Genomic DNA, 8,873 nt, shown 5'->3' with positions numbered 1-8,873 from the left:
GCATCTAACTCTGTATTGTCCACACTGACTGGCAGCAGCTCTCCAGGCTTTCAGCCTTTCCTGGCCTACCTGGCCTGAGCCTTGGAGGGAGGGGCTCACAGCATTGACACTCCAACAGATCTTGCCTCCTCGTGAGGTTCCCGGGGAGATCACCAAGGCTAGTATAGAGCAGTATGTTCTTCTGTATGTCCAGCTTCCAGCACCAGCCAAAGTTCATACATACTCTCACTACACACAGCCCCACTTGGCTCCCTGTTCTCTATCAAGGTGAGGTGGTAAAAGACCCACCCGTTTGTTTCTGAGCCCTCTCTCTCACCCCCATTTTAAACTTACTAAGAACCCTGCAAGGTTGGTTAAGCTGAGACTGAGTGCTGCGTCCTTCCTTTTTCACATGCTTTCTTTCCCTTGCTGTTACATTCTCTAGATATTTTACGTTGACTCAATGGGGCGAAAGTTCCTGCTGCTCCTTGCTTTTGGCATGTGCACCATCCTCTGCATCGTATTAACCATGAACCTTGAACTTCAGGTTGGTTGGTTTTACCCGAACTCTTCAAGCACCGATGTCCTCGAAAGCCAAGCGTTACTCCGTCGATTGCTCCTTGGCTATGTGCACGCTAGCAACTGAAAGAGCATCACTCCTTTTGATGGCTCTTTCTCTGTGTACGCATTAATACTTTGAAATGCAGCAACGTCGCTTCTCTTCTGCTGCGTTTCAAGTTGTGTTTTCACATTGCTGTGCATACCAGAGAGGAGGCACCTGGTGCATACTGCATGTTGGGTTTCCCCACCTCTGCAATCCACCTGCCTGCAGACAGATGAAGCTGTCAACTGCATATTTCTTTCACAAAATTTATATACCACTTGTTCATTAAATTAAAAAAGCCCTCAGAGTTTCACAATAGGAATAAAACAATGAAATTATTTAAACAGTTTATAACCACTACAGTCGTACCTTGAATCCCGGACACCCTGGAACTTGAACGTTTTGGCTCCTGAATGCCAGAAACCTGGAAGTGAGTGTTCCGGTTTGCGAACATTCTTTTGGAACCTGAACGTCTGATGGGGCTTCCACGGCTTCTGATTGACTGCAGGAGATTCCTGCAGCAAATCAGAAGCTGCAATTTGGTTTTCGACTTCCAAGGTACAACTGTATCTTGAAACCTTTATTAAAAAAATTAAAACATGTGCTGGCATTCTACATTTTACCTAAACTGTTGAGCTAAGTCTGGGACTTTTTGCAGACCAAAAACTGCATGCCAGTGGTGGGTGGGGCTAGAAGCAAAAGTAGGCTGAGCAATGAACTCACATCATTTGCCTTTGTAGAATAGGCTGGTTTCTGCACACACCTTCCCAAACTCCTCTCTCGCCTCCATCCAGGCATGCAAGAGGCATGATCAGAGTTCAAAGAGCACATTTCCAGCTGGGCAAAAACACACTGAAGGAGGGTGTGTGGAGCAAGGCTGATATGGCCTTGGAATAGGTAGCAGCTCTCTATAAATGAGTGTGAGTGATTGAGGCCTCGCATTAACATCGCTCCTATTTACACAGTTGATACGTGGGGACCATACCTTTATCAAAATGTCATATTTGGTTTGGATAATAATAATAATAATAATAATAATAATAATAATAATAATAATAATAATAATAATTTATTATTTATACCCCACCCATCTGGCTGAGTTTCCCCAGCCACTCTGGGCGGCTCCCAATCAAGTGTTAAAAACAGTACAGCATTAAATATTAAAAACTTCCCTGAACAGGGCTGCCTTCAGATGTCTTTTAAAGATAGGATAGCTGCTTATTTCCTTCACCTCTGAAGGGAGGGTGTTCCACAGGGTGGGTGCCACTACCAAGAAGGCCCTCTGTCTGGTTCCCTGTAACCTCACTTTTCGCAATGAGGGAACTGCCAGAAGGCCCTCAGCGCTGGATCTCAGTGTCCGGGCTGAACGATGGGGTGGAGACGCTCCTTCAGGTATACAGGACCATCAGGTATACAGGACCGAAGATTCTAACAACCCTTCTGTGCAGCACAAGGTGCTTAAAAAAGGACCAGATCTTTCCCTTGCTATCCCATCAGAGATGCTCCTCTGGCACTGGCACATTTTCAAGAAGGGGGCCAGGCCTCCCCCAAACCCTGCAGCAATCCTCAAGAGGACGCATCAGGACGAAGATGCTTGGCTGTACCGCGTCCTTTTGAGAATCGCCAGGGATGTGGCAGGGTGAAGCATGTTCGCAGGCCAAGTCAGCCTGGCCAGGTTGGGAGGGGTGTCGTGCGTGTGACATCATGCACATGTGGTGGGCGCAACTCATTTTGGGCACAACTCAGTGCCACTGTCCTCTGGATTCTTCCCAATGGGAAGTGATCTCTCATGAGTAAACAGCGTCTGATTGACCAATAACATCAGCGATTACCTCAAAAGCGCTTTGCCCAAACCTAGCAAGCTTGACACGCTCTCACAACTCTCTCCAACAGGGAGATGCCTTGTGGATGTCTTACGTCAATGCGCTCCTCATCAATATTTTCCTCATGGGACATGCCGTCGGACCTAGTAAGTGCTCAGGTGATACGCAGAGTTCCTTGAAGGAGGCGCAGGATGTGAAGAGCAAAAGGTTTCCACGGATCGAGGGTGGTCAGGCATCCAAAGCCTTTATTTATCCTCAGCCCCTTCCACTACAGTGTGTCAGGAGCCAGAGTCAGGTGTAGATCAGCAATATAAAAAACACAGTGCCAGCAAAAACTCTTACAAAACAGCGCAGCCCTAATGATCCCAGCAACTCTTCCCTTTCCGACTCTCTCCTTGTCCTTCCACTGGCAGGTGAAGACTGTTTTATTCTGGCAGGCCTTTGGGAACTGACTGTTTTGTTGTTTTTAAGGAAAGGGTCGTAGTGTTTTTAGTGTTTTTATTATCTGCATTTTAACAGATTTTGGGCTTGTTTGTTTTTTCATTGTTTTAATCCCGTTACAGTTTAATGCAGAAGTCAGCAAACTTTTTCAGCAGGGGGCCGATCCACTGTCCCTCAGACCTAGTGGGGGGCCGGACTATATTTTGAAAAATATGTATGCACTAATTCCTATGCCCCACAAATAACCCAGAGATGCATTTTAAATAAAAGCACACATTCTACTCATGTAAAAACACCAGGCAGGCCCCACAAATAACCCAGAGATGCATTTTAAATAAAAGCACACATTCTACTCATGTAAAAACATGCTGATTCCCGGACCGTCCGCGGGCCAGATCTAGAAGGCGATTAGGCCGGATCCAGCCCCCGAGCCTTAGTTTGCCTACCCATGGTTTAACGTAATGGGATTAAATATGAGGTTACAGTTTCGTAAGATCCCTTGAGTCCCAGGTTCTGTGGAAGGAGCAGGGTACAAAAGAATAATGAAAATAATAGTAGATGGGTTTCTAAGACTGAAGAACACTGATCTACTGGGCTTCGTAGTGAACCGCAGAAGTCCCACGATCCTGTTTTCTGTTGATGTTTGTTAATGGTATGTTCAGAAAATCTCTCAATAAAAGTAGTTTGTAGCACTTTACATGAAAAAACCATTTAAAAAATGGAATGCCATTTTGAGGCCAATGGTTTTATAGTATTAAAGACTGTTTGAAAGGTTTCTAATCTGCTTTTCAAGGGGGGAGACTTCACAAAGTGGTGTAGAAAATAAGCATCAAAGTATGGCCCAACTTTACAAGGGACGCGGGTGGCGCTGTGCGTTAAACCACAGAGCCTAGGACTTGCCAATCAGAAGGTTGGTGGTTCAAATCCCCGCAACGGGGTGAGCTCCCGTTGCTCAGTCCCTGCTCCTGCCAACCTAGCAGTTCGAAAGCATCTCAAAGTGCAAGTAGATAAATAGATACCGCTCCGACGGGAAGGTAAATGGTGTTTCCGTGCGCTGCTCTGGTTCACCAGAAGCGGCTTAGTCATGTTGGCCACATGACCCAGAAAAACTGTCTGTGGATAAACATCGGCTCCCTCGGCCAATAAAGGGAGATGAGCGCTGCAACCCCAGAGTCGGTCACGACTGGACCTAATGGTCAGGGGTCCCTTTACCTTTATGGCCCAACTTTAAAACTTTTTAAAAATCTTCTTTGTGGTTAAAAAATATATAACAACAAATGGCCCCAACAAAATACCTCAATGCATGAGATGTGTGTGTGTGTGTGTTATTGTGTTGTTTTTGTTTTAACTCTTTACTTGCGTTTTTACCTTGTATTTTGTCCTGTGAACTGCCCTGAGATCTTGTCATGAAGGGCAGTATATAAAGCCAATAAATAACGACAACAAGGAGAAAATAAAATATATAAACAGTTAAGCAGAGGCAAGAATAAATCACTTTAAAAATAGTTCTCTTTTTAAAAAATAAAAATAAAAAAATCTCCTCCCAACGAGCAGTGAACTCTTTTCTCTACACAGGTGCTCTTCCCAACCTGATAATAGCAGAGATTTTCCTTCAGTCCTCGCGGTCCTCAGCCTATGTGGTCGGGGGTTTTGTGCATTGGTTCCTAAACTTCTTCAGCATTGTGACCTTCCTCAATATCGAGGTGAGTGATTCTGGTGGTCCGTGGGTGTTCTGAACCTTCTACAGCGAAGGGCTGTAGCTCAGCAGTAGAGCATCTGCTTGGCATGCAGAAGGATGTTGAGGACCTAGGAAGCTGCCTTGTCCCTCACTAGTCCATCTAGCTAAGCACTGTCTACACTGACTACCAGAGGCTCTCTAGGGTTCCAGACAGGGAGTCTTTCTCAGTCCTACTTGGAGTCGTCGGGGGTTGAACTGAGCACCTTCTACATGCAAGGCAGATGCTCTGACACTGAGCTATGGTATTTCCTGTAAAAAAACAAAACAAAACGGAAGATTCTAGTCCTCCTAATTCTAGGTAAAGGGTTGAATACAAACATAAGAAGCTGCCTTATATCAAGCCAGTAGTGTCTACACGGACTGGCAGTGGCTCTCCAAGGTTTCAGAGAAGGGGCCGCTCCCAGTTTCCCCTGGACTTGCCAGGGATTGAATTTGCCCCAGCCATGGGCATAGCCCGGGGGGTGGGGAGCTCTCCTCCCCTCCCCCCAAAATCAAGTAATTAAATAAAAATACTGAAGTAAAAGTATAAATTGTAGAAAGATATTGGCAGATTTTTCCCCCGAGCACTTGGGGTCAAAAGAAAGGAATTTAAAACAACTGCTGCTGAGACATTTCATTCTGAATCTGCTAGACAGAGCCAGACAGAGGATGATGACAGGTAGGTGTTCTCCCTGCCCCCTAAATCCTGGCTATGCCTATGGCCATAGACCTTTCCCACCTTAGGTAGGATGGAGAAAGCACATTCCACGCCTACCCTCACCTGGTCCCAAAACTTCCCTTCTAGGGTGTTACTAGAGAGAGAGATGGAAACCAAGCCTTATGAGGAACAGTTGAAGGAGTTGGGTATGTTTAGCCTGGATAAGAGAAGACAGAGCACTGATAGAGAATTGTAGAGTTGGACTCAAGTGTCATCTGGTAGCTATCTTCAAATATCTGAAGGGCTGCCACATAGAATACAGAGCAAGCTCTCCCCCCCCCCCATTGCTCCAGAGGGCAGGGCCCAAACTAATGTATTCAAATGGCAAGAAAGAATATCCCAGGTAAACATCAGGCAGAACTGTCGACAGTGGAACCAACTATGTCAGAGGATTCTCTGGCTGTAGATTCTGCACTGTAGCAGGGGGTGGGACCAGAATACCCTTGCCAGGGGGTCCCTTCCAAACCTTCAATTCTATGATTCTATGAGATAACCCGGCCTTGAGTTCCTTGAAGGAAAAAAGCACTGGGGAAATATAATGTGCTAAATTAATAAGCTTATGCCTTTCTGTGGGTGGATCTACACACAGGGGAAAAAAACCCCACTATAGATAAGTCATAAAAATTAAATATTTATAACAAAAGGAAAAAAAACCTCTATGTAAAATCACATAGAAAAGTTTCCTGCTCTACAGCGCCATCTGGTGTTGCATGTTTATAACACATTTAAAACTCAGTTTTTTGACTCATGTTGCTGAGCCCTGTTTCTCTCTCTGTGTGTGTTGCTGCTCCTGCTCCTTTCCAGAAATACATCGGATTCTTCAGCTTCCTCATCTGCTGTCCGATATGTGCTGCCACCTTCTTTTTCATCTTAAAGATGATCCCAGAAACCACGCACCAGACTTTTCTGGAAATCAGGAAGCAACTGCCCATCTACGTGGCCCAAAGGCAGATCAACAAGATGGAGCGAATGCCGAGGAGAAACACCAGACGGGAGTTGGGGGAGGGGCAAAACCCCGTGTAGAATTTGATTATAAAGATTTATAATCGAGCCATGATCCCAAGGGAATCTCTACGGTTGTCCATCAGCTGTCTCAGCACCGTTGACACGCCAGTATTGAGGTTTTGCCTCGGTTAATTCATTGCCCACCCTCCACCCTAAAGTGTGGGCTCCAAACTTAGGTGGGGTCCGAGAAATAACACACCTCAAGGGTCAAAAGCCCAAGTAGAGAGGTGCGTCTTCCACATTTGATAGAAACTGCATAATGCCAGGCACATCGCTGTGGGGAGGGAATTCGACATCTTAGCGAATGACACAAAAAAGGGGGGTAGTGTGGGGTGGGTGGGAGGCCATGGCTCCGGGCACAGATTTCTGGGGGGACGTGAGGTGGGGCAGCCAGGTGCGTCCACAACAGGCTCCTTCATCAAGACCTGAGCCATTGGGGGACAAGGCAAGGTGCACCCGGGCTCGGCCTTCAGGCCTGGGGTGGTAGCGGCGCCTCTTTCTTCTTGTGACCAGCAAAGGAACGCCCGCGTACCTCCCACCCCTGGGCTGGCTGAGAGGAAGGGAGTGTGGGCCCTGCTGCTGCCGCCCACTGAAAAGAGGTGAGAGGCTCCACCTGGATGGGGAGGTTGAGAGGCAGGCGGGGAAAGAGCAGTCATGTTCTCCAGTCAGACCATTGAGGCTCGGTCGCTCCAGTGGCGTTGGCGGTGAGGGCTGGGATGGTGCAGCAGGCTCTGCTCAGCCTCCATTAGGGCGGTTCATTAAATTTGTTTTTAAAAAACTGCCTGCTCCAAAGGTCTTATCTTACTACACTAGGGATTACCGTATTTTTCGCTCCATAAGACACACTCTTTCCCTCCTAAAAAGAAATGTGTGTGCAAGCGGGAGGCAGGGAGAAAAGCCCCCAAGAGCCGCGTCAGTCCCTTCTCCCTCCTCGTAGAAAAGCCCACAGGAGCCGCACGCTCTTTAAAGGGTGCGCCGGCTTCTGCTGGCTTTTTTAGGAGCTGCTGGCTTTTTTAGGAGTGTGTGTGCGGCTCTTGGGGGCTTTTCCCCCTGAGGAGGGAGAGGGGCAGCCCGTCCATGGGATGGGATACAGGCTCTGCTCAGCGCTCCCTTTTAAATTTTTTTTTTCTTGCATTCCCCTTCTAAAAACTAGGTGCATCTAATGGTCAGGTGCGTCTTATGGAGCGAAAAATACGGTATATAGCTATATCCGAAATTTCATGCATATCAGTTAATATCTTGACCCTCCTCCATGAAAACAGCTGTTTACTTGGCCGTTTTCCTGTCATGAAGGCTGAAATTTCAATTCAGGGGAGGAGGGTCAAGATGTTAACTGACATGCATGAAATTTCACATATAGCTATATAATCCCTAGTGTAGTAAGGTAAGACCTTTGAAGCAGGCATTTTTTAAAAAAAGTTTTTTTATGAACCACCCTAGCCTCCGTGCCTCACCCTGGCATGCCCCCCTCATGCTCCCACGCACCTCGGCCTGCCTACACACACCTGGGCACCATCAACCCATGGTACGCCACTGGACACAAAGAAGGCTGTCGCCGTACCTTACATGAGCAGCCAAGTCTTTAGCATATGCGCCGCCAGGGTGCAAAGATCTGCCCAGAGCCCCCAAATTTAGTTTAGCCCCCAAATTAACTTTGATTAGAAAGGAGGAAAAAGAAACAAACTTTTTTATGTGCTCCTTTATTTACAATACGCTTATACTTCAGTATACAATGCCACCACACTTAAACTTATAAGTATTGTTTAGGCACGTACTTAGGAGAAACATCAGTCGTGTCAAAGTGCTGCTGACCCCACTGCCGCATAGCAGCTCAATACAATACGTAACATAATATTTTGATGTAAGAGTTAATTTCATGTGCATGGCAGAAATCGAGAGAACAGAAATCGGGCTCCGGCAGCGTGGCAGCAGCGGGAGGCCCCATTAGCTAAAGTAGTGCTTCAGGTTAAGAACAGTTTCAGGTTAAGTACGGACCTCTGGAACGAATTAAGTACTTAACCTGAGGTACCACTGTATGTATTTTGTTTTTCTTACTTGATCAAATTTATTTATTATTTCATAACAGGTAGATGGTTAAGAACTTAGGCAGCTTCAGCAGCGGGCACCTGGCGCCCCCCAGAAATTGGCGCCCGGGTGCCCTGCACCCCTTGCACCCCCTGGTAAAGACGGCCCTGTACGTGAGCATCTGAGGGCAGAGAAACCACTAAGAGGATGGAGGTGGTCTTTCAGATATTTGGGGCCGAAGGCATTTAGGGCTTTAAACATTCACTTGAGTGCCTTGAAGTGGCTCCAGATTACCGTATTTTTCACTCTATAAGACGCACCAAACCACAAGACGCACCTAGTTTTTGGAGGAGGAAAACAAGAAGAAAAATATTCTGAATCTCGGAAGCCAGAACAGCAAGAGGGATCGCTGCAGAGTGAAAGCAGCAATCCCTCTTGCTGTTCTGGCTTCTGGGATAGCTGCACATCCTGCATTCTCTCCATAAGACGCACACACGTTTCCCCTTACTTTTTAGGAGGGAAAAAGTGAGTGTTATAGAGCAAAAAATACGGTAGATCCCG

General features: G+C 46.7%; 1 long non-coding RNA gene across 1 annotated transcript; it reads left to right on the top strand.

The window, feature by feature from the left end:
• The first annotated feature begins 416 nt into the window (after positions 1-416).
• LOC308591154 lies at positions 417-4,546 on the top strand. Its single transcript, XR_014009998.1, has 3 exons — positions 417-526; positions 2,477-2,552; positions 4,423-4,546. It is a non-coding gene; the product is annotated as an uncharacterized lncRNA (long non-coding RNA).
• The last annotated feature ends 4,327 nt before the right edge of the window (positions 4,547-8,873 follow it).

Source organism: Podarcis bocagei, assembly GCF_964188305.1.
Source record: "Podarcis bocagei genome assembly, chromosome: 7".
Lineage (NCBI taxonomy): Eukaryota > Metazoa > Chordata > Lepidosauria > Squamata > Lacertidae > Podarcis > Podarcis bocagei.
The sequence above is the reverse complement of the archived record's forward strand: the minus strand, read 5'-3'. Positions and strand labels throughout refer to the sequence as shown.